This window comes from Tasmannia lanceolata, unplaced genomic scaffold, assembly GCF_043159265.1.
Source record: "Tasmannia lanceolata isolate RefF3 unplaced genomic scaffold, GAP_Taslan_0.1 ptg000002l, whole genome shotgun sequence".
Taxonomy (NCBI): Eukaryota; Viridiplantae; Streptophyta; class Magnoliopsida; order Canellales; family Winteraceae; genus Tasmannia; species Tasmannia lanceolata.
Window position 1 is genome coordinate 34,134,455 of NW_027518679.1, and position 23,159 is coordinate 34,157,613.

Sequence of the window (23,159 nt, forward strand, 5' to 3'; positions counted from 1 at the left end):
TAGTGGAAATCCTTAAGGACGATCTTAAGAAGAGTGGAGTAGGGCTTTGCCCGAACCACTATACATCGGTGTGTCTCTTCCATTATCTTGCACTTTCATTCTTTTTGGTTTAGCATTTCACTTTGTCTTTCAATCTTATTTGCACTAACCAAAAATTTAATCAAGAGAAGAAAATTCTAATTAGGGTTTATAATTAATTTCCAAAAGGGCTAATTAAGTGTTAAAATCAATTCACCTCCCCCCCCCCTCTTGTTTATTTCAAACCGGTTGGCCAAGCTTTTGACATATAAAGCTTTTCCAACTTATCCCATAATTTAGGCGCATCTTCTTCTTCCATAATGTTAAACATAACGCTATCTGCCAGACATAGTTGAATCGTGCTGACCGCCTTCTGTAGACACCCCATTTTGCTCTGCTTTGATTAAAAAAGAAATTAGGGTTTCGCTGTCAATTTTTCAGTGTTTTGTATTCCGGTGTTCGTCCCTTACGCTTTCTCAAATCTTTCTGGTCATTTCTGCAATGTTCTGTTTTTTTCCGCTAAAGTGCGGAGAAGGGTTATTCGTGAGAATCCGAGCAAGGGAGAATTTGTACCCGTTTGGTGGGCCCGCATTGAACATTTGTTTAAAATTGAATCAACCGGGGGCCCACATTGTGGGGCCCACGTTGTGGGGCCCACGTTGTGGGGCCCGCGTTGTGGGGCCTCAATGGGGCCTCTTGTGAGGCCTCTTATGAAGAGCAATGATGGTAGCTCTCCACTAAGACAACATGATGGGCCCTCCACTAAGAGCAATAATGATGGACTCTCCACTAAGAAACATGATGGGCCCTCCACTAAGAGCAATAATGATGGACTCTCCACTAAGAAACATGATGGGCCCTCCACTAAGAGCAATAATGATGGACTCTCCACTAAGAGCAATAATGATGGACTCTCCACTAAGAAACATGATGGGCCCTCCACTAAGAGCAATAATGATGGACTCTCCACTAAGAAACATGATGGGCCCTCCACTAAGAGCAATAATGATGGACTCTCCACTAAGAAACATGATGGGCCCTCCACTAAGAACAATAATGATGGATTCTCCACTAAGAGGGACAACATGATGAGCTCTCCACCAACATATCTCTCTCTCTCTCTCTTTCTCTCCCTATATATATCTCCCTTCCCATCCATAAAAAGGGAGGAAAAAAAAAGAAATTTATCTTCCATTATCTCTTTCTCTTCCATTATCTCTTCTAATCACTCCCTCCAATCCCTTTCCTCAATATATTCTTCCATCCCTCTCCCTAATATTCTTCTTCCATTATCTCTTCACTCCCTCAATCACTCCCTCTAAACACTCCAGAGAAAGCGAAAGACGGCGGAGCGGATCGGCGGCGGCAGGATTTTTTATATTTTTTGGATTGGGCGGAGATCTTCACCACAGGTAGGTGCATTGTTCTCAAAATATTTCTGTATTTTTCCGAATTTTTCTGATTTTTTCCGCAAATTGTGTTTTAAAAATGGAAAACTCTTCAAAAAACATCTTTTGACGAAGAAAAATTAAATTATATACCAAACAGATTCTAAAATTAATGAAATTTCGTGGGAAAATAATATGTTACTGATTCATTTTACCATGAATTTGTAAAGATTTTTGGAGTTTATTTGGTATATTATTTAATATTTTCTTTGAAACTTATCAGATTTTAGGAGAATTTTTACTAACATCAGATCATCATTAAAATTCATAAAATTTTTACAGTAGTCTTATCTTCCATATTACTTGTTACTGTAAACGTTTCGTGTGATTTGGATCTGTTTTAATATGGGATGTAGTGTTAATTTATAATCTAGTCTGGAAATTGTAAAATCCGAAATTGGTAGTAAATAATTTCAAACATTCATGAAAATCTCACTGCATGCTATTTTGATTCATATAGTATTTCTGTAGAAATTTCATAGAATTTAGAGTTATATTTCTACTAGTTTATGTGTTAATTGTGCAATCTGGACATTTAATGGTTTAATCAAGATTAAATGTGAATTTAATGTAAAAATATGCAAAACTCATCCTGTAAGCTACATACATTTTCATCTTGCTGCTGTAGAAATTTCAAATCATTTCGAATTTATTTGCAACAATTTCACTTGTAAAACCGCTCATATGCTTAAAATTGATAAAATCCATGGAAAATTCGAAATTAATTGAAAATCATATAAAAATTCCTAAAGAACTTTAAAATTCTGTCACATGTTCACTCCTTAATCCATTGAAACAGAAATTTTAGGATCTTTAGATTTTCCTGGAAAAATGGCCCGTGCATCCATAATCGTATCCCAATTGCAACTTGATCTTTGACAATTTGAATATTTAAGTTATAGCATGTTGTTGGCTCCGAGGTTAGTGTCCACGGAAATCCTGAGATTCTGCCAGGCAATAAGATGCTATAACCTAAGTATTAAATTGCACAAGGAAAGAGCGCACGATTCCCTCCTTTGGATGCCATTCAAGGCCGAAATTGGTGAACCCTAGAACCATTGGTAATCCTTAAATGTCTAGAAACTGAAAATCATCGAAATCTGAAACTCATTAACCTCGAGAACTTAAATCGATTTATCTTGTGTCTTTCGGAACCATTGGATTATGGTTTCCAATCTAAGAACCATTAGAGCCCAATTTAGGAACACTGGTGTCGTGCCGTGTCCTAGGTTTTAGGGAGTCCTAGAGTTAGGAGTCCAGCCTCATCACGGACGCTTGCTATGAATAGCAACCGTACCATAGGTCTAGTTACACTAGTCACCCGATCTTTCCCTAGGACAAGCCTAGTAAACTAGGATGTAGGCAAAACCTGCATTAGTCTAAGGGACAACTTGCATTCAGATAAGAATCATATAGCATCTTAGATGAAATCCTAAGATAATAAAATCCTCAACTTGAATTAAATAATTCCTCTTAAAACTGTTGAAACAGTCAAATCCGTCTAAGTCGGTGTCCTAGTTGAGTTAGGCATATGTAGCTTAGCTTAGGTGCACCGAACTACGTCGACTCTGATCCCAGTGAGGCTTGGGTACGTAGGCAGCTTGGATGTCTGACGGCATACCACCCGCGAGTCGGCACCACAACAAATTGTGGTGTTTTGTATATTAATTTTCTTGTAAATACTTAATCAAATCAGTTAGGGTTTTCCATGAAATTAGAATTCTAGGAGAACTTTCACTTAGAATGAATCCAGACAAATTAATAAATCAAGATACACATCTAGGATTCACATTGAAATTAGATTCTAGGATGCATGTCACTTAGTTCGCACATTAACATAGAGTTGAATGAGCCATTTAAAATAAATTTAAAAGAGTTAGCTTTTGGAATCGAAGACCGATTATCGGACAAGAATGGTGCATGTGGTGGATAACTCCCCATACCTTCCATTCTCGTAACCAGGTAGCGAGTCTAGATTTCTGGTTAATTATGGGTCCTAGATCCCACATCTAGGTGGCGACTCTGTCAGTCTCTTTCGTGTGGAATTCGGATTGCCTTAGTGATCCCAAGTCCACAGGAAAGACGAATTCAAATCAATATTAAAATGCACACGCCAATCGCGTGGGAACGAGAGACCAAAAGAGAGAGCGTGCGGCGGCTCGCGCCCCAAGCCCCTCTCGCGGGATCATGTCCCACAGTCTGGCGACTCTGCTGGGGACCACCTAACTTCATTAAAATTTCAAAAGATAATTCATTTGAATTTAATTTAACCGGCTCATAAAAACTCTATACTTGTTAGATTAGTTTGTCTCGTTTTATTTTCTCATCATATTTTACTCGAACTTAATTTAACAAAACCTGAAGGCATCATAGATTGCGCGAACTTATTGCACACACTTACATCACTTGCATCTAAACCCTTGCATTTCACATGCACACACGTCCTATTTTAGGAACCCGGAGTGTTATCTAGCATGGTTGACTGGGATTTCATCACCTGGTGCCTCTGTGATAGAGAAGCATTCCACCCTTAGCCTAGTACCTTTATGGTGCGTAAACGGATCTCTTGTTCACGTACTGATACTCCGGACACTGGTACAGTATATCGAACATGGATTCGCGCTAAGGGGACTCTTGGCCTTACCCCTAGATTAACCCACACATGCATGCAGTATACGAACACATGTGCACCACATGTGTGAGCCTAGTTTAGGATATCTTACCCATTTGTGTCTAGATTAGGCCGTAGTCCATCTTCCAATGGCTACGATCGGTCCTAGGTACACAAACAAAGTCATGAGTCGAGATCCTCTCTCCACTCCGCTAGATTAGGATTAGGGTTGATGCCTTCAGGTAACACTGTTAAAATGTGCGAAGACTAAAAACTTTTCCTTTGGGGTTAGGATATAAATCCCATCATTTCCAAAGATCTCATAGGATTAGTTATTCTTGATCTACCCGTTGAAAGTAATCCTATGCAATCTCACATTTTGATCATGTGTCTATCATTCGTCTCTTGTGGGATTCGATTGTGTCTTCATTGGCGGAAATTGTGTCTCAATCATTTGATCGTGCAATCTTGATGATCCAATCTTGCCTGTACCCTTGATCTCTTCCTCCTCTAGGGGCTACCTTTTTCAAGAATATTTCTGCTAAATCCTTCAGAGTTTACTCTCATAATCCTTGAACTAAGGGCATTCCCCTATGCGAATCTGTCATCATTGTCATGTCTTGGTCCTTTAGGATTCATTCTATTGTCCCAACTACTTGTGAACCAGCTTTCGCCGAGCCTCCGAAGCTAGACAGTTGCAGCAGTTAAAGTTTTAGTCATTTATTATTTTATGTTGAGTCAGTCACCATGGTCAGTACAATTGTTGAGTCCGGTCTTACAATTAAAGGTCAATGCCTAGTCCAGGCAAGTTATCTTTTGATTTTTCTATTTTAGGGTCGTGAATCCTGAGCATGTTCAGAATAGGTTGTCAGATGTAAGAGCTTTCTCTTTAAATGAAATTGGAAGTCCTAATAATTCACTTGTGTCCGTTTCTTAAGTGTGCTTCTGATCTTAAAATAAGACTCCCTCCTCGAATGAGGACAAAATTGACGAAACTCCACTTGAGTCACAACGATTACTTGAACAAGAGGAGGAGCACCAATCTCAGCCTTTCAAAGATGAAATTGAAGTGGTAAACACTGGCACTGAAACCTTGATCCAGTAAATGCCGATTGAAAATATATTACCCTCTGAAGAGTGTGAAGAATTGGTAAACCCATTTTGAGGATAAAAAGATGGTCCGGTAAGCGTTACCATTAATGCCAAGAGAAAGACCCATATAGAAGGTTCAAGAAAGAATGAAGTGAATATCATATGCTATGCAAGGGGCATGGAGTGGAAACAACTTTCATATTTCCAATCAATGACCTTGGTTCTTAAATCCATAACATAAAGCCATCAAATTCGAGATAAGAAGTTCAAGAGCAAGCATTGAAAAGTGATCATCAGATATCAAGAGTTACAAATCCATATATGGATGATGTCGAAGAGTAAGTTTCGCTCTATGAAAGTCGAAGGCGCGTATTAGAATCTAGAAAAAAGAAGATCTATTATCTCTTACCTGGAAATGCCGTCAAACTCCGTGAAAAAAAAAAGAAAAAAAAAAAGAAAAAAAAAATCAGTACCAGAGGGACTCTAGTAAACTAGATCGACTCCCAATCTGAACATCAGAAGGCCTCCTTTGGCCGAATAAATCCCAAAATCAGAACCCAATGTCAAAACAAATACCTGTTTGCAAACCCTTTGAGACTGAATGAAATTTTCTTGAAAACCCATCAAACTAGGGGCATTCGCCCCGAACTACGCGAGACCTGATCCCTACACTGGGGTACGTAGGCAGCTCGGTTAAACTGAGTTCGGTCGATTCAAAAAAAGAAAATCAATTCAATCAATCCAAAAAAAAAAAAAGAAATTCAATCATTTCAGAAAAAAAGAGGGACAAGTTCCTAAAGAAGAGAAATCAATTATTCCAGAAAGAAGAAAAAAAAAAGAAAAATCAATAAACTTTCGAACAATTTATCTTCAAACTAGGGGCATTCGCCCTGAACTACACACGACCTGATTCCTACCTTGGGATATGTAGGCAACCTGTTCACAGGTTCGGTCGAAATCTTTGTTGAAACTTAAGCCGTTCTTTGAAAAGCCCTATCCTACCTATAAAGTCCTTCCGGTGTTCAGAACTAATGATCTAGGTCCCGAAACACAAAAAGAAAAAATAAAAATGATGATGAATAAAAAAAAAATGGAGTTTGAAGATCTGCTAGACTGAAAACCTGAAAGGGCGGTTTAGGCAAAATTTAAGATCATTCCCCTGCTAAGTTGAAAACCCGAAAGGGCGACTTAGGCAAAAGCTAAGGGGATAGCCTGCTGGATCGAAAACCTAGAAAGGTGGTTCAGGCAAAAGTTAAGGCTAGCGCGGTCCGCCAAGTCAAAAACCCTGAAGAGGTGACTTGGTCACGGTAAGAGAATCGATATAAGAAGGCTACAGCCGGTATCAAGACTGAAGATCAACTGAAGTTCAAGCAAATTCAAGTGACATCCTCAAAACTGGGGGCATAGAAGCTAAGCAATCTTAGGAGTGGTAATTAAATCCTTGGGGCATTACTGTTTTAAAGAAAAAGTCCAGTGTTTATTAATTGAGAAACTACTCTTTGAAAAGATAGACTTATCGAACAAAGCGTTAACTAAGTCAGAAGCATTACTGTGTCTGTCAGTGTAGTCAGTCAATCTTTGTTATTCTAAGTTCACTCATTCAAAGCTCCTCAATCCTTTGAGTAGTTCCTTTTATCTAAGTTTTCTCTTTAAAAAGAGTCAATCGTCGTCCTTGTGTCCAAACTAATGCAACTGTCTCGGTGAAGGAGGCCCGGCCTCGTCAGCTCATTGCGATTGTACCTGAAAGAGCTCGAGAATCCAGTCAAACAGCTTCAGTTCAAAGATGATCAACCCAGAAGAATTCAGAAGTAGAAACATCAGAAAGCCCAGCTTCCGTAAAAAGATCATACCCCAGGAAGGCATCTTAAGCTTGGAAGAGCCTCAAATGCAATGATGGTCGAGCCAATTTCTCAGAAAGATGAACCGTTAAAATTCAGAATTTCCTTCCAGTTAGTTAAATACTATCCTGGTCAAGAAATGTTTATCAAGAGGCAAGTCCCACTTTTCCATGATTATATCCAAGAGAGCCGTTGTTCTAGATTACCAATTTCAAGTGTCTTGTTCAAGGTTTCAGTTATCCAAATCCCCAAAGACAGGACCAGCTGTCCCTTTGAGAAAAATCTTGTTGAAGTTTCATAAAAGTGTTTCTAATCCATTCTTGTTAGTAATGGTTCTTCGGTTTGCCGTTTCATCATTCGTCAAAGTCCGAGTTTCCGATATCTTTGTCAGGCACGATCTATAACATCCTCGATTTCATTAAGTTCAAAAAAATCAAAAATTCATCAAATCCAATCCTATGTCAAATTCAAGTTCATGAAAAATCTCTAAATTCTTCGTTATTGAATTCATCAATCAAAGCTATCTTGTTTCTTTGAGCCTGTTTGTGAACGGTGCCTCTTTTCTCGAGTCCATTTGTAAATGGTCTCGTCTTCTCCTTGAACCCGTTTGTGAACGGTGTCTCATTTTTCTGAGTCCATTTACGGTCTCATGTCCTCCTTGAGCCCGTTTGTGGACGGTGCCTTATTTCTGAAAAATCAAAAATTCATCAAATCCAATCCTATGTCAAATTCAAGTTCATGAAAAAACTCTAAATTCATCGTTGTTGAATTCATCAATCAAAGCTATCTTGTTTCTTTGAGCCTGTTTGTGAACGGTGCCTCTTTTCTCGAGTCCATTTGTAAATGGTCTCGTCTTCTCCTTGAACCCGTTTGTGAACGGTGTCTCATTTTTCTGAGTCCATTTACGGTCTCATGTCCTCCTTGAGCCCGTTTGTGGACGGTGCCTTATTTCTGAAAAATCAAAAATTCATCAAATCCAATCCTATGTCAAATTCAAGTTCATGAAAAAACTCTAAATTCTTCGTTGTTGAATTCATCAATCAAAGCTATCTTGTTTCTTTGAGCCTGTTTGTGAACGGTGCCTCTTTTCTCGAGTCCATTTGTAAATGGTCTCGTCTTCTCCTTGAACCCGTTTGTGAACGGTGTCTCATTTTTCTGAGTCCATTTACGGTCTCATGTCCTCCTTGAGCCCGTTTGTGGACGCTGCCTTATTTCTGAAAAATCAAAAATTCATCAAATCCAATCCTACGTCAAATTCAAGTTTATGAAAAATCTCTAAATTCTTCGTGGTTGAAGCTATCTTGTTTCTTTGAGCCCATTTGTGAACGGTGCCTCATTTCTCGAGTCCATTTATTTACGGTCTCATGTTCTCCTAGAGCCCGTTTGTGAACGGTGCCTCGTTTCTCGAGTCCATTTGTGAATGGTCTCGTCTTCTCCTTAAGCCCGTTTGTGAACGGTACCTCATTTTCTGAGTCTATTTGTGAATGGTCTCATGTTTTCCTTGAGCCCGTTTGTGAACGGTGCCTCGTTTCTCGAATCCATTTGTGAATGGTCTCGTCTTCTCCTTGAGCCCGTTGGTGAACGGTACCTCATTTTCTGAGCCCATTTGTGAATGGTCTTTTTATTCTCCTTGAGCCCGTTTGTGAACGGTACCTCATTTTCTGAGTCTATTTGTGAATGGTCTCATGTTTTCCTTGAGCCCGTTTGTGAACGGTGCCTCGTTTCTCAAATCCATTTGTGAATGGTCTCGTCTTCTCCTTGAGCCCGTTGGTGAACGGTACCTCATTTTCTGAGCCCATTTGTGAATGGTCTTTTATTCTCCTTGAGCCCGTTGGTGAATGGTACCTCATTTTCTGAGTCCATTTGTGAATGGTCTCATGTTCTCCTTGAGCCCGTTTGTGAACGGTGCCTCGTTTCTCGAGTCCATTTGTGAATGGTCATGTGTTCTCTTTAAGCCCGTTTGTAAACGGTACCTCATTTTTGAGTCCATTTGTGAATGGTCTCGTCTTCTCCTTGAGCCCGTTTGTGAACGGTACCTCATTTTCTGAATCCATTTGTGAATGGTCTCTTAACCTCCTTGAGGCCGTTTGTGAACGGTACATCATTCATCAAACCCTATCCTACGTCAAATTCAAATTCATGAAAAATCTCCAAATTCTTCATTGTCAAATTCATTAATTCATCTCAACCGAAGTTGAAGCCGTAAAAATACGGTATTTCATTCTGAGTCCATTCAAAATGTTCTCTTATTCCCTTTGAGCATCATACAAATATGATACCTCATTTCCTTGGAACTCCGTAAAAATACGGTATTCCATTCTCTTCTGAGTCCATACAACTATGGTCTCTTACTCTCTTTGAGCATCATACAAATATGATACCTCATTTCCTTGGAACTCCGTAAAAATACGGTATTCCATTCTCTTCTGAGTCCATTCAAAAATGTTCTCTTATTCTCTTTGAACATCATACAAATATGATACCTCATTTCTTTGGAACTCCGTAAAAAATACGGTATTCCATTCTCTTCTGAGTCCATTCAAAAATATTCTCTTATTCTCTTTGAGCATCATACAAATATGATACCTCATTTCCTTGAAACTCCGTAAAAAATACGGTATTCCATTCTCTTCTGAGTCCATTCAAAAATGTTCTCTTATTCTCTTTGAGCATCATACAAATATGATACCTCATTTCCTTGGAACTCCGTAAAAAATACGGTATTCCATTCTCTTCTGAGTCCATTCAAAAATGTTCTCTTATTCTCTTTGAGCATCATACAAATATGATACCTCATTTCTTTGGAACTCCGTAAAAATACGGTGTTCCATTCTCTTCGAGTCCATACAACTACGTTCTCTTATTCTCTTTGAGCATCATACAAATATGATACCTCATTTCTTTGGAACTCCGTAAAACTACGGTATTCCATTCTCTTCAGGTCCATACAACTATGGTCTCTTACTCTCTTTGAGCATCATACAAATGTGATGTCTCATTTCCTTGGAAGCCGTAAAAATATGGTATTTCATTCTGAGTCCATTCAAAAATGGTCTTTTCTCTTTGAACATCATATAAATGTGATGTCGAGCGGCACCGCAGCGGGATTTTTTTACTACATTCCAATTCTAGGACTTCGTTTTGGGTTTTACATTAGGTAGTAAATGCTTGCGTCTAGGTTCCGTAGAGTCTTTTGTCGATTAAAGCTACGCAAAATGGTTCTGTCATTTTGACTTTGGTATTCGATGACTACGTCATCTCTACCAAAGAGGGGCATCTGTAGACACCCCATTTTGCTCTGCTTTGATTAAAAAAGAAATTAGGGTTTCGCTGTCAATTTTTCAGTGTTTTGTATTCCGGTGTTCGTCCCTTACGCTTTCTCAAATCTTTCTGGTCATTTCTGCAATGTTCTGTTTTTTTCCGCTAAAGTGCGGAGAAGGGTTATTCGTGAGAATCCGAGCAAGGGAGAATTTGTACCCGTTTGGTGGGCCCGCATTGAACATTTGTTTAAAATTGAATCAACCGGGGGCCCACATTGTGGGGCCCACGTTGTGGGGCCCACGTTGTGGGGCCCACGTTGTGGGGCCCGCGTTGTGGGGCCTCAATGGGGCCTCTTGTGAGGCCTCTTATGAAGAGCAATGATGGTAGCTCTCCACTAAGACAACATGATGGGCCCTCCACTAAGAGCAATAATGATGGACTCTCCACTAAGAAACATGATGGGCCCTCCACTAAGAGCAATAATGATGGACTCTCCACTAAGAAACATGATGGGCCCTCCACTAAGAGCAATAATGATGGACTCTCCACTAAGAGCAATAATGATGGACTCTCCACTAAGAAACATGATGGGCCCTCCACTAAGAGCAATAATGATGGACTCTCCACTAAGAAACATGATGGGCACTCCACTAAGAGCAATAATGATGGACTCTCCACTAAGAAACATGATGGGCCCTCCACTAAGAACAATAATGATGGATTCTCCACTAAGAGGGACAACATGATGAGCTCTCCACCAACATATCTCTCTCTCTCTCTCTTTCTCTCCCTATATATATCTCCCTTCCCATCCATAAAAAGGGAGGAAAAAAAAAGAAATTTATCTTCCATTATCTCTTTCTCTTCCATTATCTCTTCTAATCACTCCCTCCAATCCCTTTCCTCAATATATTCTTCCATCCCTCTCCCTAATATTCTTCTTCCATTATCTCTTCACTCCCTCAATCACTCCCTCTAAACACTCCAGAGAAAGCGAAAGACGGCGGAGCGGATCGGCGGCGGCAGGATTTTTTATATTTTTTGGATTGGGCGGAGATCTTCACCACAGGTAGGTGCATTGTTCTCAAAATATTTCTGTATTTTTCCGAATTTTTCTGATTTTTTCCGCAAATTGTGTTTTAAAAATGGAAAACTCTTCAAAAAACATCTTTTGACGAAGAAAAATTAAATTATATACCAAACAGATTCTAAAATTAATGAAATTTCGTGGGAAAATAATATGTTACTGATTCATTTTACCATGAATTTGTAAAGATTTTTGGAGTTTATTTGGTATATTATTTAATATTTTCTTTGAAACTTATCAGATTTTAGGAGAATTTTTACTAACATCAGATCATCATTAAAATTCATAAAATTTTTACAGTAGTCTTATCTTCCATATTACTTGTTACTGTAAACGTTTCGTGTGATTTGGATCTGTTTTAATATGGGATGTAGTGTTAATTTATAATCTAGTCTGGAAATTGTAAAATCCGAAATTGGTAGTAAATAATTTCAAACATTCATGAAAATCTCACTGCATGCTATTTTGATTCATATAGTATTTCTGTAGAAATTTCATAGAATTTAGAGTTATATTTCTACTAGTTTATGTGTTAATTGTGCAATCTGGACATTTAATGGTTTAATCAAGATTAAATGTGAATTTAATGTAAAAATATGCAAAACTCATCCTGTAAGCTACATACATTTTCATCTTGCTGCTGTAGAAATTTCAAATCATTTCGAATTTATTTGCAACAATTTCACTTGTAAAACCGCTCATATGCTTAAAATTGATAAAATCCATGGAAAATTCGAAATTAATTGAAAATCATATAAAAATTCCTAAAGAACTTTAAAATTCTGTCACATGTTCACTCCTTAATCCATTGAAACAGAAATTTTAGGATCTTTAGATTTTCCTGGAAAAATGGCCCGTGCATCCATAATCGTATCCCAATTGCAACTTGATCTTTGACAATTTGAATATTTAAGTTATAGCATGTTGTTGGCTCCGAGGTTAGTGTCCACGGAAATCCTGAGATTCTGCCAGGCAATAAGATGCTATAACCTAAGTATTAAATTGCACAAGGAAAGAGCGCACGATTCCCTCCTTTGGATGCCATTCAAGGCCGAAATTGGTGAACCCTAGAACCATTGGTAATCCTTAAATGTCTAGAAACTGAAAATCATCGAAATCTGAAACTCATTAACCTCGAGAACTTAAATCGATTTATCTTGTGTCTTTCGGAACCATTGGATTATGGTTTCCAATCTAAGAACCATTAGAGCCCAATTTAGGAACACTGGTGTCGTGCCGTGTCCTAGGTTTTAGGGAGTCCTAGAGTTAGGAGTCCAGCCTCATCACGGACGCTTGCTATGAATAGCAACCGTACCATAGGTCTAGTTACACTAGTCACCCGATCTTTCCCTAGGACAAGCCTAGTAAACTAGGATGTAGGCAAAACCTGCATTAGTCTAAGGGACAACTTGCATTCAGATAAGAATCATATAGCATCTTAGATGAAATCCTAAGATAATAAAATCCTCAACTTGAATTAAATAATTCCTCTTAAAACTGTTGAAACAGTCAAATCCGTCTAAGTCGGTGTCCTAGTTGAGTTAGGCATATGTAGCTTAGCTTAGGTGCACCGAACTACGTCGACTCTGATCCCAGTGAGGCTTGGGTACGTAGGCAGCTTGGATGTCTGACGGCATACCACCCGCGAGTCGGCACCACAACAAATTGTGGTGTTTTGTATATTAATTTTCTTGTAAATACTTAATCAAATCAGTTAGGGTTTTCCATGAAATTAGAATTCTAGGAGAACTTTCACTTAGAATGAATCCAGACAAATTAATAAATCAAGATACACATCTAGGATTCACATTGAAATTAGATTCTAGGATGCATGTCACTTAGTTCGCACATTAACATAGAGTTGAATGAGCCATTTAAAATAAATTTAAAAGAGTTAGCTTTTGGAATCGAAGACCGATTATCGGACAAGAATGGTGCATGTGGTGGATAACTCCCCATACCTTCCATTCTCGTAACCAGGTAGCGAGTCTAGATTTCTGGTTAATTATGGGTCCTAGATCCCACATCTAGGTGGCGACTCTGTCAGTCTCTTTCGTGTGGAATTCGGATTGCCTTAGTGATCCCAAGTCCACAGGAAAGACGAATTCAAATCAATATTAAAATGCACACGCCAATCGCGTGGGAACGAGAGACCAAAAGAGAGAGCGTGCGGCGGCTCGCGCCCCAAGCCCCTCTCGCGGGATCATGTCCCACACCTTCGACTCAATGTCTTCCCACTAGGCATCCGTCATCTTCTCCGGCTTCCCATCATTTCCCTTCAACGCCTTAGACAAGCCCTGTTGAACTAGGATGTCCTTCACCCTCATCTGCCATAGGGTGAAACTTCCCTTTTCGTCAAATCTGTCGATGTTGAACTGAGTAGAACTTGATTTTACCGCCATCTCAGATTACTCCGCTCTTCACGGTGTAGCGCTGCACCTCGAACGAGAATCTTTCTTGGACAATCTTTCTACTCCAAAAAATCACTCTAACCGCGATCCAACCACAACACCCACGATCACTCCACCCGGCCTCGACGATCGCTCCACCTGAGCTTTGATACCACTTGTTGAGAAAATCTGTCGAGCAATCCGATCTGATCGTGCACAAATTAAACGGAAAAGTAAAATAAACAAACAAGCCACAAGATGAATACCAAGATTTTACGTGGTTCGGCCAAGCCTACTCCACGGGCGAGAAACACGATCTTCCACTATGAGAAAAAAATAATATACAAGGATTACAATGGATTAATCACAAACCCACAAACCCGCAACCCTTTCCTTGCTTCTCAAACCTAAGATCGTACCCAAGAGAAAATCCAAGAGAAAACCCCAAGAGAAACCCAAGAGAATACCCCAAGAAGAAAATCCAGATAGAAAACCCTATATTCTTCTTCTTCTCCCTTTGTCTCTCTCTCTTCACTTCTCTTTTTCTTTTTCTCTCTTTCCCTCTCTTGATTTTTCCTCTCTCCAAAGAAGAAAGCCACTTCCTCTTTTTAGTTGTTTCCAAGAAATCCAAATAAGAGGGTTTCTATCTTTGCCTCTTGCCTTCCCACGCAAGCCACCTACTGTGGGTGGGAAATAAGGCAACTTTCCAACACACTAATTATGGATGAACTTACGGAGAGTATCCAGGATGAGGTGTCGTGGTGTATGTCATTTGCAGATGACATAGTATTAATTGATGAAACCAAAGCAGGATTTAATGCTAAGTTAAGTTATAGAGAACTACTTTGGAATCCAAAGGTTTTAGATTGAGTAAGACTAAGACAAAATATATGGAATGCAACTTTAGTAATGTAAGGAGGAGGGGTGAGGATGTAGTAAATATGACTGGACAGGAGGTACCCAAGAGGGATATCTTTCGCTATCTTGGTTCAATGCTACATAAGGAAGTAGAGAGATTGAAGAGGATGTTAACCACATAATAAGAGCAGGTTGGTTGAAGTGGAAGCATGCTTCAGGAGTTCTGTGTGACAGTAAAATACATGCCAAGTTGAAGGAAAAGTTTTATAAGACATCTGTGAGGCTAGCCATGTTATACGGCTCAGAATGTTGGGCCACCAAGAAGCAGCATGTGCATAAGATGAGTGTAGCAGAGATGCGGATGCTTAGATGGATGTGCGGCCACACAGGGTTAGATAGAATTAAAAATGAAGACATCCATAAAAAGGTAGGGGTGGCACCAATTGAGGAGAATATAAGAGAGCACTGTTTAAGATGGTTTGGGTATATCCAGCGTAGGTCTTTGGATGCTCTAGTGAGAAGTGACTCGTGCCAAGTTGATGGAGTAAAACGAGGTATGGGCATACCGAAAACAACTTGGGTAGAAACAGTGATGAAAGACTTGATAGCTAGGAACATGACCTTGGATAGGAGAGAATGGAAGAAGATGATCCATTTAGACGAACCCTACTAGTGTCAGGATTAGACTTAGTCAACTTGAGCAGGGTAGATTCTTTCACCTTATTCATGAAAATTTTCTAAAGGATTCATTGGCCGACCCCAACTAGTTTGGGACAAAGGCTTAGTTGAGTTGAGCTCAATTGAGTTTAGTTGAGGGTAAATTATTAGAAAAAAAAATGGTTGATATCTATATATTAGTAACCTCAAAAGGTAAGCACATAAGAAGTTTGTATTTTTGTGTTTAAATTAAAAAATATTTAAAAATCCCTTCTCCTTGGCTCTTCTAATTTTCTAATTTCCTTTTTATATTGTTTGTGTTTTGTCCAATCGCAACCTCTTTTGTTTTGTTCCTTTTTCTTTTTTTTTAAAGAAAAAGAGCACAAAAATCTCTCTTGCTGTATCTAGGGTTAGGTCTAGGTGTTTTTTTATGTGCATGTAGGTGAACTAAAAGTGCTCAAGCCAACTATATCAAAAGGGTTTAAGCAGATCGCCAACTCAACGGTCCTTCAAATGACATGTGTGAAGGTTCAATGACAAGACACACGAACGTGCCCACCTAACTCCCACCTTACTTCCTCGTTGTTTCTAGCATTTTGATTCCCTTTTCTTCTTCTTTCATTAATGTAGCAAAACACAAGACTTAGGATTCTATTTGCCAATAATATTTTAACTGCTTATTTGGGGACTGTTTGAGAATCATGAAATAATATTCCATGGTATATAGTGGGACCAGTTGTGAGAAATGGGCAGGCATGGAAAGACTTGCGAACATGAGAAAAAAACAATTTGAAGTAGTATATTATTTTTTACACTTTCGAAGTAATATCTCATGCTCTTTCCACTTATGCCACATCAATTCTCTCTCAAATCATCTTTTACAGTTGGGCCCACAAACATTCCATCGAATAATTTTCCATGCTTTCCAAAGATGCCCTAAGTCTTTTGCTTTACGGATTTTGACTTGTGAGCACTTCTCTTCTTTGGATTCTGATTGTAACACAGAGAGCACATAGGTAGTGGGATTTCAATAATGAGGACCATTTTTTGGGTCTAGGGTTTTAGGGGGTTCTTGCACTCAACCTTTTATTTCATAAAGGGTTTTTTGGTTGCATCCCTTCTATTTCAAGTTGTTAGGTGTTAGGCTTTTTTTCTATCATGTTCATGAATCATGAACTACTTTGAACTAGGTTTTTATGGGGGCTTTTCAAGATTCAATCATAAGATCCTAGGGCTTTGTTTGGTTCTTTTTTGACTTGTAGGGTTCTAGGATTTTGTTTTAAATTCATTTCTTTTATTATTATAGCTCGAGCCGTTCTACCTTTGGTAGTTAGATGATTAAATCAATCTTTATTAGCAAATGAACTTATTTCAAGTTAATTTAATTTGCAAATGGGACACTAAGACTGCTACGGGAACCATTAACCATTACTTGCACATAAGATTATATGCAAATAACACTACGTGCATACCAACTTATATGTACATAAATTTTAGTGCTATTCAAAGATGCCCTTAGCTGATTATACACACGTAAAAGTTATTTACTTGACGCACTAAGTCACTTGTTCTACTCGATTCCATGATTGATCAAGTCCTGATCCGAGTCCATGTTTCCTAACTATGACCTTATACACAAGGTTTTAAATTTCAGCCGAAATCCAAAATTTTAGATCGAAATGATTTCAGTGAGGAACGAAACCGAAACTTTCCGATATTAATACACTCGTAGGGGTCCTGCCTAACCCAAGCTTACTTATAAAAAAAAGAGGAATTCCAATATAATGAGGGAGTGCCATTATCAATTCAAGGGTTTGGAAAAGCAAAAACAGTGGTCTAGAAGTGTATTCCTATAGAAGTTCAGGGATCAGGGGATTGTATTTGTACTTTGGATTCCCACCCCACGGGACCCACCCGTGTAAACGACATTAATATGTCTGTGACCTAACCACACCTATTAACAAACAAAAGCCTCACAAATTCAGCTTAAACTTCACATTTCCACAATGACGATTGCGCCCATACGATGCTTGTAAGAAAGTGGGAGATCAATGGGGCGAAAATGGTCAATTCAACTAATCCCATGCAACGTTTCGGGTATTCTACTGTATCAGATTAGCCCGTGATATTCGGCCTCATGTTGTCACTAATATTTGCAATTTACAATTTTACCCCTAGTTTTATGAGTTATACAAAACAATACCTCGTGTCTATAAATCAGCATGCAGATCCACTGATTGAAGTATCGGACGGCTGAGATGATACATACACCGCGTGTTTGTGTAATGACGAAAATACCCTTGATATTTTCTCTTTCAAGATAGATACGAGAGAGGGAGCAAGCCCACATGGGACAATTGGCAGAGCACGTGGCAGCAAGCTGGCACTGGCACATGAGAGGCAACCCTAATGCGTGCCCCCTTTTCGGGTCCTGGGCCACCCCTTTATGGTGTTAAAACAGGAATCATAATTCATAAATACACCAGAGGGAGTTGGTCCGAGGAAAAAAAACAAGGCAAATATATCACTTACCAAAGATTTTATATGGTGAATGCGCATGTAAGTCGGAACTAGTGGTATAGCCCTTGATATTTGATCCAAACAGCAGCACACTTCTTTAAGATGCTAATGTTGCATCAAATACTTCTGTCGTACCACAAAGATATTGACTTACATGTGCATTCACCATATAATTTTTCCACTTTCCATTTATGTATGATCTAAATCATTCCTAAGAATATCAATGATAGCATGAGACGGCTTGTTGGCATGCATGTTTAGTTAAAGAATAACTATATGGTAACGGCCCGGGGCGGAGCCAGGAATTTACACTTGGGGGGCCAGACTAGTTTACACTTTGCTTGCATTAGTCATTGGGGGGACTGTGGCCATAAAAAAGGGATTTTGTAAGTACTATAGAAGGGATTTTGCAGTACTATAGAAGGGAGTTTGCTAGTCATTGGGGGCCGTGGCCACCCCACGCTATATCTCCCTCTGCCCCTGGTAACCGCATAGAGAGTGGAACCGAACAAATAGCTCTTCACAAGTTAGCAATTTTGTTCCTCTTTTGTTCGCCTTTTTTTCTTTAAAATGGCAAAACTACTCATCCCATGCCATGTGGCACATGGGGGGGGGGGGGGGGGGGGGGGATTTGTTCAATTCCCCTTTCGGTTTCACTCTTGGTCTCTGTAGCAGCACTCATAGTTAAAGCAAGCTAAGAAGACAATCGTTGGCCATTCACCTTATTTATGTTCTCAGAGGCCAATTTTAATGGATTTGATAGGGAATTAGCATAAAGGCATTTCGCTGCAGCTGACTTTTGCATGAGAGAACAGCCACCTGAGATGAATTAAATAAGACAAAATCTGTTTAAAATTCATCTGAGGTGTCTGTTCTCTCATGAAAAAGTCAGCTGCGAAATGCCTTTCCGCAAAATTCTCTAGCAAATCCCCTATTTTAATATAAAGAAAATGAGTAATGTATATATGTGATATATGATACTGTTATTATGGCTTTTCAGTATTATGATTGTGAGTTTTTATATGATGCCCGACCGTCAAGTAGCGAATATCTCGGAGTCAGTAGAAAAAAAATTCCATCTTAAATGTTTTTCTTACAATCCAAACAATGCCTTATGTTTTGTTTGGATGCGAATATCTCGGAGTTTACCGAGATTTTCTAGGGTTTTTGGGGCATCACATAAGTGATATCCATCACTTATGCTCGGTTGGGTTCTCTTATTTTGAGAAAAATAGCAGAGAATGTAATTCTACTAATTCGCCGAAGGGTGTTTGGTTGGGAATTTAAAGAAATTGGGGAGTTTGACCGCCGGTGATGTCGGGCTCTTGTCGGTGACGTGGAAACCTCAAAATTTCCCGGATGAATTTCAGGCAAATTAATTTTTTCGTAATTGTCATAATTTTATAACTTTCTGAAGTTTTTTTTGGTAATTGTCATATATTAGTACCACATATTCGTATTTTTTTTGTAATTTTCCAGCTTTGTTTCCATTTTTGGGTACTTTTTCATTTAAAACTTACCATTTTTTCCATTTTGGGCTTTTGCTAGCCACCTTTCCACCCAAGTCTTCTTCCAATCTTTGCATCAAAGGATGGGCCACAAGCCGAGCAAGTGGCCTCGGCGAAGGTGGCTAGCAAATTCTTGTAAAAAGAAAAAAGGGAAATGTTGTCAGCACTACTGTATTTTGATGATGACACTCTTACTTTATTAAAAGTACGGTATGGACGGCACCATAGGATGATCCAAACCGTCCATTAGATGGGCCACAACCCATGTAGGTTGTGCCCTAAAAATCATTTCCGTAAGTTGATCCTAACCCTCCGATCTGATTGTTAGAGGGTTGATCCTATCCCTCTATAGATTGGACGGTTAGGATCAACCTATGGAAATAATTTTTGGGGCACAGCCTATTTAGGCTGTGGCCCATCTAATGGATGGTTTGGATCATCCAATGGTGCGGGCCATACTGTACTTTTAATAAAGTGAGAGTGCCCTCATCAAAATACAATAGTGCTGATAACATTTCCCAAAAAAAAATCTCCTAACCCAACTAAACAATGTCTGGGAGATTTGCTCTCAATCTTCCCGTTGACTGATTCCCTTTTGATTTGCTTTTAATCTACCCTTACCCTTGACTTCTTCTTCTCCAAATCCTCCCAACATCTACCGGCATCCAAACATAGCATTAAGATAAATCCCAGGTAAAATTCAGGGATCTCGGTGGAGTGTCGGGAATCTCCGATTGGATGTTAAATCGACGGTCATGATTATAAACACAAGATCCCATTTGGAATCAACAATTAATGGATCCTCATTTATGATACATGACTGTTAACGGTGTAACTTTTACTCATTGGAAGTAGAGTCCATTGCACATTTACTGCCCTGGTCTTGTTTAACATGTGTCTTATTTTAGGCCACTAATTCGCCAGCTAAGATGGTCTGATTGATCCAATAATGCTTCACCTTTACATAGCCGATACATGTGATGGCTAATTAAATCAATGGTCTCAATCCCATGGACTTGACACGCGTACGATTGAGATTTGTCGATGACGAGTCACCTGTTCTATTACTCTCCCTATTTAGTGAGGAAAGGTGGATCTGTTGGTCTAAAATAAATGTAACAGAGAGATATGATCAGAGAACAAATGCATGAGATTCGTGTTTTACAATTGAGAACGAGTATGCAACTTTTACTGTCAATGGTAAAAGATCCTCCATCTCTGAACAAAAAAAATGCCCTTCTTTATTGTCCACAGGCACTGCATGCTATTACTATTTTTTTCTAGAAACACCCATAAAGTGGAATTCTGCTATACTCTTTTTCAGCTCTACACAATCCCTTCAAAAGCCTTTGTGCCTCAAACAAGCAATTTTGGAATCATATATTTCATAACTTTCTCTGTTTCCTCTGCATGACCCTGTCCCCCCACCCCTTTGCTCTTGTTGGAAGGCAAATGAACTCAAGATTATTTCATATTTCCAAGAATGAGGCAAGAGTAGGGAATTCACTAAATTTCTCGTGGAAAATTTTTTTCTTAAGAAATATTTTTGTTTCCTCAATTTAGAGGGGAATAATATGAATATGATTAATTTAGTGGGATACCATTATAAATTCAAGGTTTCTCTAAATAAAAATTGAATAGGGTTGGTTCCGGTTATGTTTTTTTTCCATGTGCAAATATTGGTTCCGAGGTCTAAATATTGGTTCTAAACATTTAAATAGTAGTTCTGATTGTATATAGATAGGAGTTTCATCCGGGTTTTACTCTAAACAGAAACATAGAGGACGAGAGAGAGAGAGAGAGAGAGAGAGAGAGAGAGAGAGAGAGGACAAATAAACATGATGTAAAGCAAGAGGATGACAATACACCATAGCACTGTAAAGAACATGTAAAACGTAAGCAAATGAATGACATTGGAGGGTTAGGTTTAATAGCCAAAGAAAATAAAGAGAGCCAATAAAATCTACAAGTTCTCAAAGGCAATGGAGTTTCAGCAGTCTTCAATGGAGTTTTACCAGAGGTAATGGAGTTTTACAAAAGGCGATGGACTTTCAACACTTGGCGTGGGGAAGAAGATAAAAAAGTTGAAAAGGGTTGGTGAAATGCATTGGGATCCATTTGTCAAAAAAATGGAGGGAAAAGCAAGTAATGGGCATTCTTGTCTTAAAACATGCTTTGGGATCCATTTCACCACTTTCTTTTAAATTAGAAAGCAGACCCCTTTTTTCATAATTTCAGTTAAAAGTCACATTTTTTTATCATTTTCCCATTATATTAATAAGAAATAAGAAGTTACAAGGGGACATAAAACCTTGCCTCTAACCCAAATGCTATGTTTGGTTACTTATTCTTGAGAAGAATAAGGGGGAATGATCTTCTCTTAATCTGCCGCAGGTTGTTTGGTTGTCATTTTAGCAATTTTGGGGTCTTTGACTACCGGGGTTGTCGGGAGCAGGTCGGGTGAAGTGGCCCCCTCTAAATCTTCTCGCCAAATTTTACAAAAACGAAGAAATTTCAAGAGAAAATCTTGGGGATATCTCCTATTTTAGAGTTGAGAAGACGTTTGGGAGATCTCTCACAAATCTTCAAGCAACCAAACAACCTTCCCTACATCCACCACTAATCTCCATATTGACTGATCTTCTTTTGATTTCTCCGTTGACTTCTTCTTCTCCTAATCTCCCACCCATCTACAAGCAACCAAACATAGCAAAATAGATACAAAAAGAGGAAAGAAAACCCCCTTAATCACTTAACAAAGAAAAAAACAGTATTTACTGGGAAATGATATCAGCACTGCAATGTTTTGATATTCACGCTCTCCTTGCTTGTCCGTTTGTATTTTTAATGGGCTTGCGAGAGCTTTTTGGAAACCGTAATAACCTGTTGACATCCTTTTAAATACAAAAAGACAAGCTAGTTGGGCGTGATCAAAACATTGGAGTGTTGATATCATTTCCCTATTTATTTAGTGTGAATATAAGGAATACATAACTGGTCGCATCTAACTGCTCCTATAGGGTTCTTGGGTAGAGTACCTCATTCCCAAAAAAATTGCATTAATGTTGGTGTCGCAAGCATGATTGGCCAGACATTTATCATGCTAATTGATGAAAATAAATGCCACTACACACAAGATTCATCATGAGAAAAGTCTCAGCCCACCCATTATTCCCTTAAACCAGTACCTTTGGAACTTTTTTGTTTATAAATTATGATCATTACAGCTGTTTTGTTTGCAAATAGCATAACAAGGAATGAGATTGGATTCTGGATTCCAAGTCATCCATTGTTTGGTTATGTTGGGGAAACAGGAATTGACTCGACCCAAGCATCAGGTCAATGAGGCCGCCACTAAATCTCTCAACCCTAGCCCAACGCGACCCAATATTCCAAATCGAGCTGTCCGGCTAGGTTGGTTAGGGTCAAAATTTTAAAAACAAAAAATACGAAGGAAAGAAAGAAATGCTGGGTTTTGTGGAAAGAAAGAAATGCCAGGATACTTGAGTGGTGTGCGAATAGTCACTCTTACCTATTTAATAAGGTGGTAGCTCTATCAAATCTTTTTGGTGAAAACCCTCGAAATATTCAAAGTTGTTTTCGCTTTTGACTTGTGCAATGAGTGGAGTGGTGTTTTTTAGCTTGGAGCGAAGTCATCCGATTGTGCAGGAATGGGAACCGCCGACTATTGGATGTATTAAGCTTAATTTTGACGGGTCTAGTACTGAAAATCCGAGTCCTGCGGGCATTTGTTGTGTGTGTGTGTGGTTGGGGGGGGGGGGGGGGGGGGGGGGGGGATAAGGGAGTTTAGTGGAGTGGGGCTTCGCCGGCCCCATTGGAGTGACCGACTCAAACGAGGCGGAGGCACGTG